The sequence below is a fragment of the Chiroxiphia lanceolata genome, chromosome 7, assembly GCF_009829145.1.
Source record: "Chiroxiphia lanceolata isolate bChiLan1 chromosome 7, bChiLan1.pri, whole genome shotgun sequence".
Classification (NCBI taxonomy): domain Eukaryota; kingdom Metazoa; phylum Chordata; class Aves; order Passeriformes; family Pipridae; genus Chiroxiphia; species Chiroxiphia lanceolata.
This window is the reverse complement of record NC_045643.1, coordinates 3664472-3685287: the sequence shown is the minus strand read 5'-3', so window position 1 is coordinate 3685287 and position 20816 is coordinate 3664472. Positions and strand designations below refer to the sequence as shown.

General features: G+C 40.0%; 1 long non-coding RNA gene across 1 annotated transcript; it reads right to left on the bottom strand.

The window, feature by feature from the left end:
• Positions 1-11336: 11336 nt before the first annotated feature.
• LOC116789248 lies at positions 11337-19789 on the bottom strand. The gene is made up of 3 exons (XR_004357947.1): positions 19646-19789; positions 17247-17338; positions 11337-11589 (listed from the first exon to the last, which is right to left on the bottom strand). It is a non-coding gene; the product is annotated as an uncharacterized LOC116789248 (long non-coding RNA).
• Between the last annotated feature and the right edge of the window lie 1027 nt (positions 19790-20816).

Sequence of the window (20816 nt, the reverse complement as noted above, 5' to 3'; positions counted from 1 at the left end):
GAGAATCTACTCTTATAACACAATTTAACTCTATAAAAACCGTAATACTGAAAGTTATAAATAATTATTTAATACTGCAGAAATTTTTCACAAAACTCACATAAATGTGAAGACTGGATACATTTCCATAAAAACTAATATCACAGCTTTGGGAAGAGAAAATCACATATCCAAACCAGCATTATTTCTAGTGAAAGCACAAGGCACTTCTAGATTCACCAAAGAAATTATAAAAGTTGGCTCTGTGCATAAAATGGCACCTTTTGCAAATTCTGTCTGACACAATATACTTGGCTGTCTCAGTTTTAAACTGCATTTTCATTAGGACAGCATTAAGCCATTGCCTAACACTGGCCCCTATCATCCCCTTTACTCCAGATGAGACAGGCTCTTGGTATCAGACCAGTGGGACTCACAGAAACTCCTTCCTGCACGAAATTCTCGGTGCTGGCTGCCTGGTGTGTAACAGTGATTGAAAAGCCCTTCTAGGCTACATGCCAGCACCACATCCAGCCTTGAGCTTAAGATCTCTGGTCAGGCAGAAACAATCAGAAGGAAAAGCCAGGGAGCTATGACTAACCCAGCAGCCAGAACATCATTTTAACCCGTGCCTGACCCTGTTGCATCTACCCTTACTGGCACTGCGTGTAGACCCACACCCATTAGCACCTTAAAGCTCATTAGTTACAACACAACGTTGCTAATTCAAAACTTAATTCTTAGTTCCCCTAGCAAGTGAAATTCTGACCCCCGGTCGTTGTCCTGTATTTATCCATAAACCAGTTACTCTGTCATGAGACCCAGTTTCAGCACTGGCTCAAATCCACCTCCAGTGGCTTCCCAAGTCTTTTCCCAGTCCTATCTATGTCCCTGCTGTCCTGAGTTTTTCACCGTCACATTCCAGACAAGCTAGAAAGACTGGATTCAGAGAAGAGGTCCTTGTCTGATTTATTCATGTGGAAAGCTTTTCTCCTGCATGGAGTTATACTTCTGCAGCGCTTGACATGTCTGAACGCTAATTTCAATCCAGCAATATACTGATTTTCCTCTAATCTGAAATTCTTGGCAACTAAAAGAGCCTAATTAGGGTGTTTCTGTTGGCGCTGGTTGTTATTCTGTAAGGGGGAAACATATTTCAGTTGTATGGAGTTCAGGTTCCTTAAACCCTGCCAGTTAAAACACAGATTTGAACCTAACTGAGCATCCTCTCTGGGCAAGGGAACTAATTTCAAGTCCAACATTTTGATACAAAACTAGGCAAGCAGCTTCATATGGAGCTGCTTCTTGGCTCTCATCTGCATTAAACTTAACCCTAACACTAATCTTAGCCTTAACCTTAATCACAGGCCGGCAACTGCTACCACTACAAGCAGAATAAACTCGTTGAGTCCTAAATGAAAACTGTGATTCCATTCTGAAAAAAAATAAAAAATCTGGTTTTGGGGCCCCTCAGCTCAAGCACTGGCCTTGATTTCATCAGTAGCCCTAACCTGAGGCTTTATTTCACTAGTCCTCTACAGGACATAAGCTAGAACCCTACAACTGTCTGTTCTTAAACCTATGTAATAACCTTAGTTTATAATCTCCCATCATCTGCAGCAAAATCTCACCTGCAGTCCTTGAAAAATGCATGTTAAACATCTTTACTTTCAGCACCTCATTAAAGGAGCCAAATAAATCGACTCAAATGAAAAGAACCATCTGTTTTGAAGAACCTGCCTTTCAGACTCAACAGTGTGAACAACCTGAGCAGAGGGAGCAAAAAAAAAAACCCCAGCTTGCATTTATCTAAATGGTTCCCCTTCCCCCAGCAAGTTTCCACCTCTGACTGAAGGACACAGGTTGTCCAGCTGGAAGGAAGTTCTGCCTGTGCATCCCATCCTGCTGAGGTCTCTCCATCAGTCAGCTGACAGCTCCCTCCTCGCTCCCGAGAGCTGAGCCAGCACTGGGAAACATTCGGATCTGCCCTCCAGCCTTACATAGCATGAACAATACCACCTGCTTGGGGTCAAACAAGTGACTACTTGGCAACTTAACCTGTCTTCAGGTGATTTCTCACTGGAATTTTTTTCTCCTACTCTTGGTAATTTAAGTAGTGCTGCTCAGGCCAGCTGAGAGACACGTAAATTTTTTTTAAATGTAAATGAAACTTCTTAGTTCTTTATACAAGTAAAAATCCAGGTTAGAAAAGGTCAAGTGAATCATTAAACAGGAGAATCACAAAGTATAATTATTACTTCTAAAAGCACATATCCAGTGCTGTTTTTCATGTTTAACAGGAAGCTTTTAGGTGTAAGATCTTCCAGGCAGCTTCATTCACTAAAGTAGAATCAACTTCAGGCAAGTATACAAGCATTTTGAAGTGTAAGATCACCTGAGTTCAAGAGTGAAAAAAGTAATTTAAATACTAACAGTCAAGCCAAGTCAATTTGAAACATGGCAAGTGGGGGAAGCGGAGCTATATAGATTGGACTCCTGGATTTGCCAAGGAGGATTGGCAGAAAATTCAACAGTCCTTAGATGTCCTTAGGAGTCCTTAACTACCCCACTCCCCATAATCCTAAGGATCCATTCGGACATCTCAAAGTACAGATACATTTTGATCTTCCTCTATTACTCCAGGAACATTTCTGGTGATTGACTACCTCCTGGAGAGTTGCATTGTCGTGGGAAGCCCCAGAACTGATGGCATTGCAGAGATGTATGGACAGGGAAGATATCAGTACTCTTATTTGGTCAATAGATGGGACCTATCACCTCTTCAGAGGTGGGACTGTTGCTTTCTGCATCTGATGCCCAGCTGATTTTTTTGATGTGTATCACAGCTTTACTCGTGGTAAGGTGGACATTAATGCCCTATTTCTTTTGCTACAGCTCCTTTTCCATCCTTTGTAAGTATTTCAACCACTGACTCAAATGATGTTAATCATTGTACAGAGAAAATGTTACACATGCCAGGTTCAGACTGTTCCAGTCAACCACGGTGAAATGGTTTGTTGTGGTAGCAATGCTAAGTTTACTTTGACCTAGTTCACCACTGAATAATGCATGAGGACAGATCATCCAACAGAAAGATGGTAGGCAGCACAAACTTGAACATTAAGTAAGACTTGGTAGAACTTTAGGTCACTATGGACAGCAAATCTATTTAATGGGGATTGTCCTTTTTGGTACCTCTTTCATCTTGGAGGTGGAAACACTTCCCATTGAGATCAAAGGGAAAACGTTACTGACGTTCACTATAGACATCTAACATCATCAGAACTTTAGGTTTAGTTAGATGAAAAATTTTGTCCACATGAAAAGCCAAACTGTGGTGAGTACCACAGCTGAACTCAACAGCTACCTGGATATTGCTGGGATTAGCAGTTAAAGCCAAGTGCAATGCTTAGATGCCAGGTGCTTGGTGTCTTTGGACTTAAAACAGCCCAACAATATTTCCTCATACAGGGCTACTTTTCAGTTTGTGGTTTCTGCTGAAGGGGGTCACATTTTGATATGAATTAGGCAATACATGTGTGCTGCTTTAAATGAATAACTCCCAGTTGGAAAACTGTCATCACAAAGCTCAGTTAGCAAGCTCCTCCTTTCTTTTGAAAACAAAACTTGTAGGATAGGACAATACCTAAAAGGTGCCCATGAAGCCAAACCCTAAGCAATGGTTTCCCTCATGTATAATCAGTCCACAGTAGCTGTTGTGACAAACCCTTTAGACAAAGGAAAGATCATCTCTCTATTGCATTGGTGCAACTTATCTGCCCTTTCAGTTTTAAGAGGCAACAGTTATACAAGGTCATATTAAATGCCCAAAGACACATCCAAAACTTGGCACCTTTTCAAAATTCTCTATGTCACTTCTGACTCATTCCAACATGGTATTAATGACCATTCTGTTAGTGAAGATTTCGAAAGAGATTTTGCATATGATGAATTTTAAAAGAGAGATTATACAAAAGCGCCTATAAATTAAACAGACAATGACAAAGGACAGTAATGTTAGAGGAAAGAGATAACTTGGAAGACAGAATAACAAACAGTTGACAAAATACATGAACAAATGGTTTGGAATGTCTTTAATTTTTTTTACCTTTGAGAAAGGAAACCTGGACAAGGAGTTCTGTGAGGAAAAGCAGACACGACAAGCACAGATAAGGAGAAAGATGGGAAAGGAGTTACAGAAGAGCAATCAGGAAGGGAGGAAATCATTCTGGGAGAAAAAATAGAGAGTTACAATTAGCAGGAGTAATCAGAGACATGAAAGAGAGAAAACAGGGAAAGGCAGAAATCAGCAATCCTGACATATCCTGAAAATAAGAAATGGCAAATTGACATAAAGCTGTCCAAAGTAAAAAAAAAAAACAAAAGTATCAAATACAACTCTGCTTAGAAGACCCCAAAAAAATCTTTACACTATTAATACTGCTATTGACCCTAGTTGCTAACACCAAGTGAAGGAGTGGGAGGAAAAGGCATCTGACTGCCCCTTGGTCTCAAGCCAGCCAGCAGCACTGCAGAACTTCTACTCTTTTTTGTTTTATTTTTTTTAATTGTTTTTACTGCCAATTACAAATCTTTCTCATTGTGTCTTTTCTGGGGGAAATCTGGGTTAATAACCCACTTTTTTTAATCTGTAAATTCTTCCTCTTACAACGCTTACCTTTCTTTTTTTTTCATTATCAAAATTATCTTTGCTAATTGCGTCAGCTTCTGAGGCACAAATTATTCTGCATCACCAGATTGGACCTTAGTTAGGAATTTTGTATATAACAAACATTTTAAATTATTAATGTATTGTGTAAATCACCAGCTTCTACCTCCACTTTCCCTTGCTATATTGAGACTAGATTCTTCACTGATTTCTGTGGGTGATTTTTCTTGTTTGGCTTATGATAGAAATCTCTAAGTGGAGAGTCTGTTTCTTTAACTGTTTTTTAACAGAAGTAGAATATGTCCTAAATCAGTTAAATGAACAGTCAACATTTTCCTTCTTCCTGAGGATTTCTAATAACTTTGTGAACCTCTAAAATTCTACTAAAAACCTTATGTGATTTTCCTGCTTTCCAGCAGCTACCCCATTGAGGTCCAATGTACAACCAACGAGTTTCTTTTTCAAACACATCTTGCCCTGAAACTTCAGGCTAATTGTAGTTTTTCCCCATTACTCATTTGCAACAACAAAGGAGCTCAGCAGGTCTGTGGGAAACTGAAATAAACTGGGAAAGAGGCTGAGATGGAAATATTTCTATTGAAAATCTCTCCTCAAAAATGAAGGATCGATTGCAATCCAGTTGGAGATATATCAGTTTGTTAGTTCTGTATGATACCTGATATTTCAAAAATCACAAATGAGCAGATGTTCCTTATCTGAGAGAAGTGTTGGTTTTTTTCCAAAATAGCCTTCCATGACAGCACAAGATCTGGGGAAATATCAACTTTTACTGGTTCTTATAGTAGTCCCTCTGGCTGCGTCTGCTCCAGCAAAAGAATTTTGCCTGAGAATTCTTTGGGTCCAAGTGAATTGGGATGGCTTATGTCAAAGCTAGACAACTACTTTCACTCTCCAAAAGCAGAGATTCCAGGAGATCTGCCTGTAGGGATTGGTCACTCTGGCTGTTAAACAGCCGAAACACCAAAATGTGCCCAGGACTTGTTTGGGTACACCGTTGTTTGTAAAAGGATGAACTGATGCCAGGTAAGGCTCTGTTTACTAGCACAGACATTCACACCCTAGTGCTTAGAAATGTTCCTGGCATGCTTGAATTTAGTCATATAGACACAGCCTGTAGGTATAACAGCGTTCCAAGGGAGCCCAAACATTAGAGATGTGTTTTATGACCCTTATGTAATGTACATCTTCTCTTACTGGTGTCCTGAAATCCCCAGCGGGAGCAATTAAAAATATAATGGCACTATTCTGTCTTTGTGTAACACAGAAAGGAGGGAACAAACGAATGTGGGGTGTTTGGGCTTTTTAACAAATCACCAGTTTGCATGAAGCATGTTCTGACTAAGCCACGCAGTGGAGGCATCAGAAATTCGCAAATAATAAAAAAATGTGATTGATGAGGGCTATTACACAGGTCTGTTCAATCAGTCCAGTGATACAATTGTTCCTGTTCACCTTCAAAGAAGTTGTGAAATTTATCATCGTATTACACACAAAAGTTTGCTTTCGTGGATCCAGAAAACATTCCAAGCCACCCACACCACACACGTTCTCACAGACTCCATAAATTTTGGGAGAGTGCAAGTTCAGATCCATTCCAATTGCCAGAAAAACACCAAAAAAAGAGGAGCAAATATAAACCAGAACAAAAATTTAAATAAAATACTTTGGAAGGTTCCCTTATCCCATTGTATTCCAGTAAATTATGCATGCTTTCCTGTGTGTTTTGGCACCAGAAAAAAACACAAAGCTGCCTCTTATTCTGCAAACACAAGGAATATAAAAATCCTTTAAAACAAGTCACTTGAGCTCTGCTTTGAAACTTTTCAAGCAATTCATGTCATTCTGACACCCTGTCACTTCAAAGTGAGAATGTAACATTTAATCACAGGAAAACCGATTTTGTTGAATTGGGCTTTACAAGGTATGACACAGGTAAGTGCTGTACAGCATCCTTCAGGGTTCACCTTGATTTTTTGTTCAGAAGTAGAAACACGTCAGAGAAATGCTTTGGCAAATACCTCCTTTGTGCAATCTGGAAACATTTCTAGTATGAACAAAGACGTGCACATATATGGTTTGTGCCTGAATGTAGGACTGATGGGAAATGACTGAAGAAGAAACAAGATTTACTCAGTGGATCATCATCCTTGAACTCGTTAACAACAAAAATTAGATTATCTTCTACCCCCACTCTGGTTGATTGGAATGTTCTGCTAAATGCAATTGTCAGAAGGACTGGGTGATTTTTGAAAGGCAGGCTGCAATCGGTCTGGCTGCCATTCAAATGTATATTATTGTTTCAGAATGAGCAAAGAACATGATGAGGCCATGTGAGGCCAGCAAGAGGAGAGGAGGGAAAGTTTGGATTAGAGGTTTCCTGTATGGAAAACATCTGCACTGGAGCTGGAGATGCTGTGCTTTCACTGTGGCGTGGTTTAGATATTTATAGGATTACATGAGCAATGCAGCACCCATTGCTCACCCAACCTGTGCTTTGGGTGACCCAGGAGTGCAAGAGCATGATCAGAAGCATGTCCACTTTTCCAAAGGCAGTTACTCTATTTGGTGGTGGCTACTCCAAACAAGCTTTTGAAACAAGTGTATTTTATCATCATAAATATCAGCTTCCCTCTGAAAAATAAAGGCATGTAAATTATTCCCTTCATAATTCATTCAGGATGGATGCTGGAGGTTTTCACAAAATGTAATTATTATAAACTGAAAAGGATTTTTTATTTTGCTAAAAATTGTACCTTGTCAGCTCTAGTGACCTTCTGGGGCAAATGGTATAACTAAGTTTATGTATTTAAGAACTGTTTGCATGTATATCTCACACCTAAAGTGGACCAGCAAAACTTAACTCACTTAACTAAAAAAATCCAACAGTAATGGAGTCCATAAGAATGGGAGAAAGAGAGATGTAAACCCCAAAATTTTCCAAATTTCTCTTACGAAGGTGTTAACTTATTTTAAATTACCACAGTCCTCATGTTTTCCATGTCATAGATAACAGATTTCATAACTGGTATAAGCACTATTTAGTGGGCATGCTTGGGAAGAACATGTTGAAAACCGAAGTAATTATACACCTCATCCTGCTGACATCCTGAAGGGCTCTGTCCTCCTAAAGAGCATTTTAGTTTTTATCCCTCTCACTCAGGCACTCTTCCCCTTTCACCCCGGCACCTTCCCCCCCATCCGTGCCACACACAGGCTACCAAAGTCACAGGAAAAAAGGTAACTTGTTCAAAGTTAGGCAGCACATAATTTCCAGAAAACTATTCTCCAGTTCTGTAATTAAGTAAGGACAGGACAGGTAAGATGCTCTTATGCTGTAGGAATTGCCTTAGGAAAACCATGACTAAGAAAATTTTATAGTAGTATAGTTAACAGGAATAAAGACATAGAAGAAAATACAGAATATCAGAAGAAACTTTTTCTGTGGCTGGATATGATAGTTGACCACTCTGATATTAACACCCTGTTTGCAGTTCTGGTGTTTGTCCTATCAGAAAGGTCCATAAGAGAATTACAACATTTCAAGAACTGGAAAACCAACCTTACAGAATAAGCATATTAATGGAGATCCAGTGAACTGACATATCAAAAATATGCTCAGCAGGAGCTTGATCATAGTCTGTAAGGAGGAAAGAAGCAAAGCATGTTTAATTTATCAGATAAATGCAAAATAAGATCTAACAAGTGACTTTTAAAATGTTAAAAAATAAAAATAAAACAAAAATTAGTAATAAGAATTAGCTATTAGTATTGCTTTTCATTTTATGACACACATTCAGGTCCTTGGAGACTTTCAAACAGGGCTTGGTATCTCCTAGAGCTGATAAAGTTCTGGCAGAAATGGATTTGCTGCTAAGTGCTACTAAGCTCATTCTAACAGGTGGCAAGCCAGAATTATCACAGTATTCACTTTTGACCTTACTTTATGCATAGACAGTGAATCCCAAATAAACAGCAAGATGCAGTCTGTCCAACAGATGAACCACAAGAGCCTGAAGGAACACCACACACATGTGAAAGGACAAGGTCACACCTTAAAGAACAGCATTAAGAGGGTGTTGCCTAAAGAAAATTCAGGGAGAAAAACTCCAGGGCAATTTAATTTCGGAGGTAAGGTGAGGGAAGGTTTTCATGATGCCTCTCAGACACCGGGGTTATAAGTTACACGTGCTGCTGCTCTTGACCCAGTGTTACAATTTAATAATGATGTCCATCCAATCCCTGAATTATCCACCCCTGGCCTTTTACCCTATTCCACCCCCTCACCTGGGAATTGGGTCTGGGGTTGTATCAAGACCCTCTCTTCATCATCTTCCTCTTCTTCAGAGCACACAGTGCACAGAGTCCTCAGTTATATCTTGCAGTTCAGGCTAGGGATCAGATTTTCTTAAACAGTAGAAGACCTACCTTGAAATGAAGACTAAATATGCTAAATGGAATTTAAGGGGGAATTGATATGGGGAACATGGAATGCGGTAAGAGAATTGGGGATCTGTGTAGCTACTGCGCTAAAGGGTGAGGGAGTAAATGCAGCTGCTTCTAAAATCTACATTTACTATATAAACACTTCTAAAACTTATAAAAATTAGAAAAATCGAAAAATCAAAAAACCCTCAGGCAACAAGGGAGCAGGGCAGGTGTTGGCCATTCCCATGCTTCTGTCTTCCTGAGGTGGCAAAGACCAGGTGCCCATTTCCAGGGAGGATAACCACACGGTGAGGGGAATCATAGAATCAGTTGGGTTGGAAGGGACCTCCGAGATCATCAAGTCCAACCCTTGATCCAACACCACTGCGGTTGCTAGACCATGGCACTGATGCCACATCCAGTCTCTTAAAAATCTCCAGGGATGGAGAATCCACCACTTCCCTAGGCAGCCCATTCCAATGTCTGATTACTCTCTCTGTAAAGAAATTCTTTCTTTCTAACATCTAACCTAAACCTCCCCTGGCACAGCTTAAGACCGAGCCCTCTTGTCTTGCTGATAGTTGGCTGGGAAAAGAGACCAACCCCCACCTGGTTACAACCTCCTTTCAGGTAGTTGTAGAGAGTGAGGAGGTCTCCCCTGAGCCTCCTCTTCTCCAGGTTGAACAGCCCCAGCTCCCTCAGCCTCTCCTCATAGGACTTGTGCTTGAGTCCCTTCCCCAGCCTTGTTGCTTTCCTCTGGACCTGCTCCAGCACCTCAATATCCTTCCTGAACTGAGGGCCCAGAACTGGGCACAGCACTCCAGGGGTGGCCTCACCAACGCTGAGTCCAGGGGAAGAATCACTTTCCTGGTCCTGCTGGCCACACCGTTCCTGATCCAGTCCAGGATCCATTGGCCTTCTTGGCCACCTGGGCACACTGCTGGTTCATGTTCAGCTTCCTATCAATCCAAACTCCCAAGTCCCTCTCTGTCTGGCTGCTCTCCAGCCACTCTGTCCCCAGCCTGTAGTGCTGCATGGGGTTGTTGTGGCCAAAGTGCAGGACCCGACACTTGGCCTTGTTGAACCTCATCCCATTGGAATCAGCCCAACTCTCCAACCTATCCAGGTCCCTCTGCAGAGCCCTCCTGCCTTCCAGCTGGTCGACACTCCCCCCCAGCTTAGTGTCATCTGCAAATTCACTGAAGGAGGGATGTAAACAAGACCTTCCCCCCAAAGCCACGAGGTGACAGCAGAAGGAGCAGCCGGAGAGAACCTCTCCGTTCTTTTTTCCTGCTGCAGTCAAGTGAGGCAGAAGCCCGTTCTGAGCCAGCTGCCTGTGGCCTCGTGTGACCCTGGGAGGAGAGGACACGGAGAAGGAACCTTGCTAGACAGGACTTGCCAGTGGGTGCAGTCAGGGAGAGATTCCGTGTCAGATGCAACCTCTTGAGTGCCTGCCAGCTCTGCAGGCTGAGCGCTGCCTCAGACACGGAGAGAGCTCAGGGATCCCAGGGTGTTGGGAAATGAGATGGATGCAGCAAGCCATGCTATAGTTCTCTGCATCCAATTTGTTTTGAGTTCTCTGTGTCCAATTTGATTTACACAGAACAAATATTCTTCTAAGAATGCTGCTGAATTCTTTCTAGCTGAGACAAACTATTTATATGAATTGCATTGTTCTGGAATGATCTACTAAAACCTCTTGCATTCCCTTTTATTATATATGACATTTACATACTATACAATTTCTGATTAGAAACATGAAAATAAAATTTAAGATTGATTCCTATTTTAAATCTTTATTTCCGTTTGCCATTTTGGCATTGTCATTCTACAAAACTGATACACATGCTCTCAGGCTGGAAGCATTTTTGTTTATGTGGCATGAATTGTTGTTTTGAATCATAAAATACTATGAGGAAACCTCAATTTCTTCTCTAATGGTTTCCATTTTAAAAACCAGGTCATTTCCAATATATAAACATTCTCTCTGACTTTGGTACTGTCTTCTAGGATGAAATACTACCTTGTGTGTTTGCAAGATAATCGATTCAATTTCAAATAATTGAAAGAGCATCATATTCCCCCAACACTGGATTACTCAAGACCAAACTGAAATCTCCACTTGAATTATCTTTACATTTGAATTTAAATTTATCTCCTTAGGAAGGTGCAGTAACAAAGACTGGAAAAACAGCATGGCATCTAATTTTTACTTTGTTAAAAATCAATACACATTAGTTTGTATCTGGGATCTTAAGACCATTCTTTATGTGCCTTATCACACTACTTCTACAAATCTAGGGACTTCTGATTGCTCTTCTTTTGCATAAATTATAACTCTTGTCCTGAACAAAAGAAAACAAGAGCAGATGTAACAGCATTAGAGAACTGCCTGCTGATTTGGTACAATTTGGGTTTGCTCTACAGCTCCTCCACATGCAGCAAGTGTAACCATCGGAGCCATTTCCTCTTCTGGAAGTCCCGCAGATTGCAACCTAAAAGGAGCAGAAAGTTCTTTTCTACCTGTGCTCTGCAATGTGTCATATCATTACACAGACTTGACTTGCTCTGACTACTCTTGATCACAGCTGTCTGTCTTCACTGGGGTGAAAAATGTGACTCTGGAGAAAACACATTGGTAAAACTGGAATGGAATCTCACATATTATAGGTAACTGTTTCTGAGTTTAGTCATGGTAGGTTGAGAGTTTTAACTTCTGGATGCTAGAAAACGATGTTATTTCCTCGATCAGAAAGAGGAAGATTTAAGAAATAAGAGTGGACAAGTTTTTATAAAAGCATATTCTTTAATTTAGCTTAACTATAGAGACATGCAAATATTCTCTGTTTCTCGTCACTGATAAAAGAGGATAGAGGGCTTCTTTTTTGAAGCTTTTTTATTTAGTGGCATCACTTGTTTTCCATGGCAGATGTTTCCCTGTTTATTTTTCATGGAAGCACTTATTTTCTGCAGCTTGTTCTGTTTTGAGTGAAAGACTGAAGTGGAATTGTCTGTGACCGGCAGACAGCAGCAGGAGGAAGACCTCTGCTTTCTCATTATCCATTTGTAAATCAAACCTATTCATTACATTTGCAGCCTAGGAGAGGGGAGAATGGAACTGAAGAAAATATGGATTAGGAGATGAAACAAAACATTGTGCAATCTGGTCTCAGTTCTTAAAGGATCAAGATCCCTTAAACTTGACAATTGGGATGATAAAATTCCTGCAGAGATTATTTCTTTGGTTTATCCTATCAAATCAATCAGTAGAATGCATTGTTATCTTGACCAGCCTTTGCTACCTGAAAAAAATGCAACTTGTTAAATAAGGCATACAGAGTAAGGAATAGCTGGGTTAAATAAAAAAAAAGAAAAGGCTTTGTAGTAGAAGTATTCTAACTACACTGGCAGAGTGTATAAATCATTAACAAGAGGCTTCAGGGCTAGCAATTTGTCTACATATGACTAGGACACTTAAAGTTGTCCTTAAATAACAGCAGAGAATGAACACTGGGACACAAAACACCCAGCCAATGCTTTCCACCTAATACAGCTCAGGAGAGTGATCTCAGCCTTCTTACAGTAAACCTTTTAATGGAGCAAAGCAATGGGCTCTGACTGTGCTAAGAACAGCAGGCATGGTGAGTAAGAAAAAGTAAATGCAACAAATCAGCAAGATGTTGAAATAACCTTTCCAATGAGGAAAGAATGTGACATAGAAAAAGCCAATCTGAGTGAAAGTATCTGTTGCATTTTCAGTCTTGGTAGCGGGTGGTTCGAGCTGAAAGGCTGAAACCATCCTCGGTTCCACAGTCCCTCTGGTTGGCAGCAAGCACGAAAGAGCACAAGAGCTGCACAGCCCAGACAAAGCTAGGCCGTGTGTCCCACCTGAAGGCCAGCACAAGGCTCACAGCTTCCCTGGATTTAAGCTGGCACAGCCAGCACTTGAATGATAACTGTCCCACCTCAGATGAGAAGCACTAGAGCTTAATTCATGCAGAGCTGTGCCCAAACCCTGCCTGTTGGCTGCCCGAGGACAAAGCTGTCATTTGTCCTCCTGCACTTCATTGGCTTGTCTGGAATCACCACATGGGTCATGGTGTTCTCACTGAAAATTCATCCTAAGTCTCTTGGAGTGTTGGCTTCCAAAGTATGATATCTGCAGAAAGAAATTTGAGTGGTCTCTGCAGAAGGCCATGGGCTACAGAAGCTGGGAAAACCCCTCTTCAGTGACCTCATCTCTGTGGACTCTTCCTGCCTTCTTCAGCAGGATGTGAAGAGACTCCTTACATGATGTTATCACATGCCCTACCCCAACCAGAGAGCCACATCCTGATCTCATCAGACCTCTGCATAAAACCCATTGTGTTCCCCTCTTTGCATGTGCATTCTCTGGATCCCTTGAATCCTGTAGATGGGAATACCTAATCCCCCCCTGTAAAATCCCCAAAGGTAAAAATGGATTTTTCCCATGAGGTAATTCCTAAGACCCCAAGATTGTCAACCTGGGTTGACATCCTTGTGAAACCCTCTAATTGTAATAGAATGAATATGTAAACCCTCTGTTAAATATGTAAACCCTAAACCCTTTAAATATGACGTTGTAAATCCAATAAACTATTCCAATTTCTTGTCTCCAAACTGGGATTGTGTTAGTTTATTGACCTCTGCACTGGAGACCTCGGAAAAACCCTCCTAATGCAAACCTGCTAAACATTTAGGGACAGAGATGTGCCTGTCACAGGACAATTATGCTCAGAGCACTTAGAGAAGTTCTTCAAGCACTTATTTGGATTGAGGTGGAAGCTCCTAAACCCTGTTATCACAGGAAGGCTTGGAAGGCATGACAGCTTTGTTTTTACTGCAGAACTGGGCTCCCCTGTACTCTACTGCCTTACTTTCTTTTTGTCCATATAGAGCACACCTTACATATCAAAATATATATATATTATTTTTAATATAAAAGATACAGGAATAACTACCTCCATTAGGGCATCATCTGGCATTGCCTGGGTAGCACATCCCTTGAGTGAAAGCAGAACATCCACATTAATGCTGTATTTCATTATTTTTAGAACTATTGGAATTCACATCCTCCATGGACTGTTACAGAGAAAGATACCACGAAGTCCAAAACAAAGTACTACTCACAGTACAAAGAGTTATTTTGCTTGTGTTTCAGTACTTCTTGTGTTTATGTGGACAGTTGGATCATATTAGTTACTTAATAAGATAAAGCTGAATTGGAATTTATTGGATCCAGAGGGATTTCTGGTTTCCTTAAAGCGTCAAGTGCATTCACTCTTTAAAACTGAAGAAAGAGGAGAATGACATTCATGGTCCTATTGGGATCTGCCTTGCTTGACACAAACCAGCATTTTTCTGATGGTTATCTACCTCTTTAACTTGAATTAGTTTGGTCTCTGCAGCGGTGTTTCATGCTCACTCGTCACTCTGAGGAGTCCAAGTGATGTTTTAAGGTTGGAGAGGAGGCAGGTGTAGTTTTTGGGTTTGGGACACAATTTAGCACACTAAAATGACTGTCAGCCCTGTGACTGTCATTGATTGTTTCCAACAAATGCATGCTGTTTTTCTTACTCAATGAACTACTGTGATTAATTACAAAAGGACTAATAAAACTGGTATCATGACTGAATATCTTTCAAAATAGCATGCAATTGGTCAGTCACACATTGTTTCAATAAATGCAGAAAATTAGCTAATGGAGTCCATAGCATTTGTTGCATAGCATTTGATCCATCAGATTATTTTAATGCTATTTTAAAAGACCTATGACATTTAAATAAATTAATCTACAAATTGTGGTACGTACGTGTAGGTTGCACCAGTTTTTCGTTCATGGCTTGTATGAGATATTATTGGAAAAAATAGGATAATAGAGTACAATTTTAAGAAGTGTGTTCCTGGAATGTGATCTTGTTCCTTTTTTTTCCCTATTCCACCTCAACCAGTTGACTCTATTCTTTTAATGAAAATCTTGGTAATATACAGCAAGGAGTTATGTTTTGTAAAACTTGGACATATGCTAGAGCATATTCTAAAGGGTACTCCGTAATTTTCTGTTACTCTCTGACACATAAACACAAGCTGTGTGTGTATGTCCAGATTTCTGACATTGCTATATCTTACATTTTTTTTCTACTTTAAAGGACATTTCAGCTAAAAACTGCTGTGTTACACAAGTATTTAATGTCACTTTGTAAATACGAGACCACAAAATAGGTGATAAAATAAAAAACTAACAAGGAACAATACTTTTGTAATCTAAAGATCATATATATTTTTCTGAAATAAAGCAAATTTCATGTAATTAGATTTTCTTTCTGATGAAACTGCAGTATGAGGACATTTATGATTTCTGAAGGTTGAAAATAAAGATGGACATGGAGATGCTTTCCAGGCTCACACCCTTGTTATTCTTCTACTTTGCACATCTAAAGACTGTACTTAATTTCATCTGAGTCTTCTTTCTTCCGTTCTCAGAAATGGAGATGGTGCTGCCAGCTTTCTGATAAAAGAGCTGATAGAAACTAGCTCTCACTTTTTTATCAATAAACTGATATTAAAGATCCATTATCCAGTCCTTTTGCTGTAGTTGCCTACAAGTGCCAAAATATGTTCTGTGTGCAATTTCATTACAGTCAGTGACAAAAGAAAAATACTTCCTCCTTGTTTGTCTGATTTTTGGGGTCATGTGGTGGCCACACTGGATTTTTGGTGTGCAAATATGGGGTGCCAACACAGAGTGGCACGTGAGTGCTAATATGCACTCACAACTTTTATAAACAGATTTAGTTGCATGATAATATTGTGAACTAGGTATGGAATTTCTTCGTTATCATGAGTAGTTGTTTGAGTCTGTAAATGTGTTTTGGAAAGATGCTGAAGGAACTATTATTCAACTATAGGAAACAAACCTCTAGTTCTACAGTGCCAATAGGTAATTAATGCTAATTTTTTTGTGCACAGCTGTTCAGTACCTACCCTTGCTTCTATATGGTCACCTGCTGTATATAATATACCCATGCAACCCACATGAATGTATTCCCTTTTCATACTAGCAGCTCGTTCTGTATATCTGTAACAATGGAAAAATGGTTTGGTTTTGTTTTTTTAAGTTTCTCTGCATGCACAAGGACTAACAATAATAGGTGAACAGATTTGTTCTGTTAATTTTGGACTTGCTTGCACTCAACACTATATAAGACAAGTTTAGAGAGCGTTTTTATGCTGCATAAAATATTTTCTCTTTTAAAAGACAGAAGAATGCTAAACAATTAAAGCACATTACTGTAGTATTTTAAATATTGTAACACAGACCTGAAATAATTGAATAGTTCTGAAACCAATCGCATTCCCCACATTTCCTTTTCTATTTTTACTTTGTCAGCCTGATGCTTTGTTGCCTGGGAAAGCCTGTTTTATTGTATTAATCAGGGAATTCTTGCCTTAGTCAAACAGAGATGTGTGGAATGACTCATATTTATTTTTTTTGTGGGGAGGAAAGCAAGCAAGCAGACACAAGTGTGAAGTATGTTTTCATTTCTTCTGACCCCCTTTTTGCTAGTTAATAGATTTGGTTTGTATGTATGCATATAAGGTAAGAGATAAGAGAATGAAAGTCCTGAACCTTGCAGCTCTTGACTGTAGAGAGTTGGTGGAAAATGTACTAAGGAAAAAAACTTGGAGTTTCTTTATAACTCAAGTCCTTGATAGGATATTTTTAGAATGGGGGAATAAATGAAAGCCTAGGGAAAAAATAAGACACATTTGATAATAAAATATAAATATTTAAATTTATGACCTTTCAATGCAGTTTTCAATAACTCTATACTAGGAATGACAAAATCTGTACCACATCATTCAAGGAGTGCCCAGAGGTAGTAATTAGTTCATGAAAGAAAAAAAATGCTCTTTGACTTTACTTTTAAAGAGTACTGGGAAATGCATTTCAGCAATGGACCACTTCACTGGATTAAACTAATTTACAATGTATGTCTTAAAGGATTTTTTTTTCTTAATTCAGAAGAGGAAGTGATTTATGAAGTATTTATAGGTTTTTATGGCATTAACTCAGGTAGTTCTCTCTTACAGGTTCATGCAAGGCTTCCTTGTGGATATGGAATTTTACCTGACTGTGCTTTAATGGAGGCAGCCTGGTTAATGTGCAGAGAGACAGATTTTCAGTAAAACCGAGACATCAGGGGAGAAGTTCTGGATGTCCTGACAAGAAATGTATTTTATATCACATATGTATTGCATTTCAAATTGTGACTTCTTAGCTTGGCAATTATTTTTCAGGTTTTTTTAACCATGTATTTCTTTTCTGAATTAGTGTGAAAAGCTTGCTTTACCCTTATTGATCCATTTCTCTTTAATCTTTCACTTTTTTATTCTACTATTTCTTAAAATGTAGAGGTCTGGATGCCCTCCCAAGCTTTTTCTTGGTCACTGACCTACTTCTGTATACTTCTGAGTCACCCTACTCAAAAGCATATACCCTGAGATCTCACTTATCTGAATTATGTCCTATTATTAGAATATATGTCTCAACTATCAGAATATATGTCCAATGCCCCTACAACAAACTCTGTACCTGACTTCTCAAACAGGTTAGGCCCACATGAATGTGGGTTCACACCTCTGCCAGTCAAAGCTGACACCTCTGAGGTTTTTGAGGCTTAACCAGTTGTGTCTCTCAGGAGTAATTTGCTTGTTGAAAGCCAGTCAGGCTGCAAGGTGTTTTTTCCCCGTTTATGTGACTAAAACTTCCCCGTGAGTTGGAAGCTCCTGTGTGATATATAGCCTGTGAAGGTATTTAAACCATGTGCATGGTCTTGCATAAAAAAAAACCCCAACCAACCAAACTAACCCAAAAAACCCTCAGATCATATCTATCTTGTTGCTATTTATATCCTCTTGGATGATTTTGTTAGATTGTGCCTGGCTGCGTTCACTCTACTGAGAGCTGTGTCATAAGCCTTTATGGGAAGTCACAAAGATACACAGGGCAAAGATTCATGTCCTTTAGCATTTATATTCTAATAATATTTTTCTAATTCAAAATATAGACGTATCTCAACAAATTAGGCAGAGTTAAGTGCTTCTTTGCTAAATCCCTGCTTCTGTGAAGCTTGCCAGACAATCAAGTATATGAGAACTGTCACATTAACACAAATTAAATTTTTCTTTTCCCTTGTGGACAGCTAATGCACCATCAGGAGCTCAGCTCAGCACAAGCCAGAGGTGCTTGTCCTGGTCAGAAAGATCTCCAGAGCTTGGAAGCACATGCAGGGATGGTAAGGCAAAAGGGAAGCTTCTGCCATGAATAGTTCTGAGTGACCAAGATTTATTATTCATCTCACAAAATTGTGAGACAAATAAAACTACCATTAAAAGGTAAAAATGAAGGCTAGCTTTAATTCAGATGACAGAACAGAAAGAGAAGAAAAGATGTAAGCCAAGTGGCCTGAATTCTGTTTAGGTATCATAATTGCTTCAAGCAGTTGAACTGCATGATTAAAAGAAATTCATAGGATAATTTTTGTTATTGATATAATTCCTCTCTGAGTTTAATCTCTGATCTCTAAGATCTCTGTTCATTTTGGGGGGAAATTACAGACTGGAGAATCCAAATATCTACTGCAAAAAAGACTTGTGAAACAATTTTCTGCTGTGATGACAGAGCAAAGGACAGAGTGAGTGTTCCCCTAACTGTGAAAAGGTAGCTGGGGACAAAGAGATCTCATAATCTGATGGTTGTATGCTGAAATGGTTTATTCTTTAAGGAGTCTAGAGTTTGCAGGATTAACACTAGTATAGAACTGTCAGCAAATAGCATCCCTGACACTATAACTAATGAACGTGGCTGTTTCATTTTATAAGGAAAAAATTGTATTTTAATTAAAATAACCTGGAGAAACTAAAATTGCAATAAAACGCTGTTTAGAGAGGAGGCTGTGAGAGTGATCGAACCAAGTGTACATAAAAATGTAACATTTTGGCCCTTCAAACGCTCAGGAAATAGGCAGATATGTTCTGGGCTGATTACAGCGTTACAGTTTACAGCATGATACTGATAAAGCTATCACAGATTTACACCAGGGAGTGGAATGAAGCAATTTTGCTCATCTAATTAGGAGAGTGAACAGCAAGAAATACTTGGAAAATGTCTGTTGGCAGTTGGGTCATGGATGCTCACACAGAATGTGATCATATTCCTGGGACAAGGGGTTCACCAACGGAAGCTGCCCCAAGTTTTAGCTCCAGCACTGCCAAGGGGGGGGCTATGTGAGAGGCATGGGCCAAAGGCAGCACGTTTCTGTCCCAAATAGAAACAATCAGTAACTGGTACAACAGCTACTACATATTATATCTAATCAGTGCTCTGCAGATGGACAGAGCAGACTCCCATCCTGAGCACCTCTCTGCCATCTTTCCATAGCTCCTGCCTGTGTATCCAGTGGATAACTTTACCATTGCTCCCAGGAGCCTGGCACAGAACGACTTGGCAGATGTTCTCACACCTACCTTCGTTTGCCGATTTAAATCAAAAAATCCAGGGCAGGGAAGCTGCCTTCCAGCTGATCATCTGGGTTTAGGGAAAGCAGGAAACTCCAACTTCAGGACCTGTTCAGTTATGTGAGGCAAGAGCGTGTGCTGATCCACAGTCATCTTCTTGGCTGATAGAAACACAACTGCTGTGAAAAATTCAAGGATCATGCAAATTTTAGCTGTCCTGTGCATGTCTGAGCAAAATATTACCCAAATGAATGATGGATTACCTTTTCAGCCAGCAGTCTTGTCATGTAAGCTGTTGGAGACCTCGATATGAAACACTACTTTACTAAGGAGGGTCTTGTACCAGATTTGTAACAGTCTGATGTTGTCAAGTGTTGCTGGCAGCAACTCAGTGTGCAGTGGCCATTATGGAAAAGCAGGATACAGAACAAACTTGGGATCAATGCAGTGATCAGTCCATTCAATGGACCTCAGAGGTGGCAGAGAAGATACATGAGGCTAAATGGGTCACCAGTTCAGGCAGAAAAACATACACAACTTTCATAGGTGAGAGCATGACATCTCACTGCTAAACAGGGGACCTGCAGACATGAGGAACTTAAATGTAACTCAACCTGGCAGTCCTACTGCTGCAGCCCAGAACATTCAAGTGCCCCATTGAGTGACCAGGTGAATAAACCCAGACCATGTCTCTGGGGGCCAGGAGCAGGTGCCTGGCGCTGGGACACTGACAGCTCTGCAAGTCCAGGCTCCATCTCTCATGCTGGCCAAAGACAGTGTCTATGTGCAGCTTGCAATGGGTGTCTTTAAGGCAGTTACACTTTTCAGGTTTATTTTTTGTAGCTTGAAAATAAAAAATCGCTGTCCCACACAGAAGTTAGAAGTAGCAACAAGCCAAATTTCCTATAAACATGCCAACTATTGTTCTTTTCTTGTACTACTGTTCATTAGGGCTGGTACAGATTGTCTGGGGAAGCAGACGATTCTATCACACTTCGTCATATACTCAGTAACCTGCTCATTGATGCAGTCAGTCAATGCCTTGTTCACCAACTCCCGGAGAGGAAACTCCCACAGGTCAGCTTGTAATTCTTATAAAAAATTTGCCCACCAAAATCCCCTTCTCTCCTTAAAGCTTTGGACAGGATATAAGCCATAGAAGATTTCCACAGCCATCGCA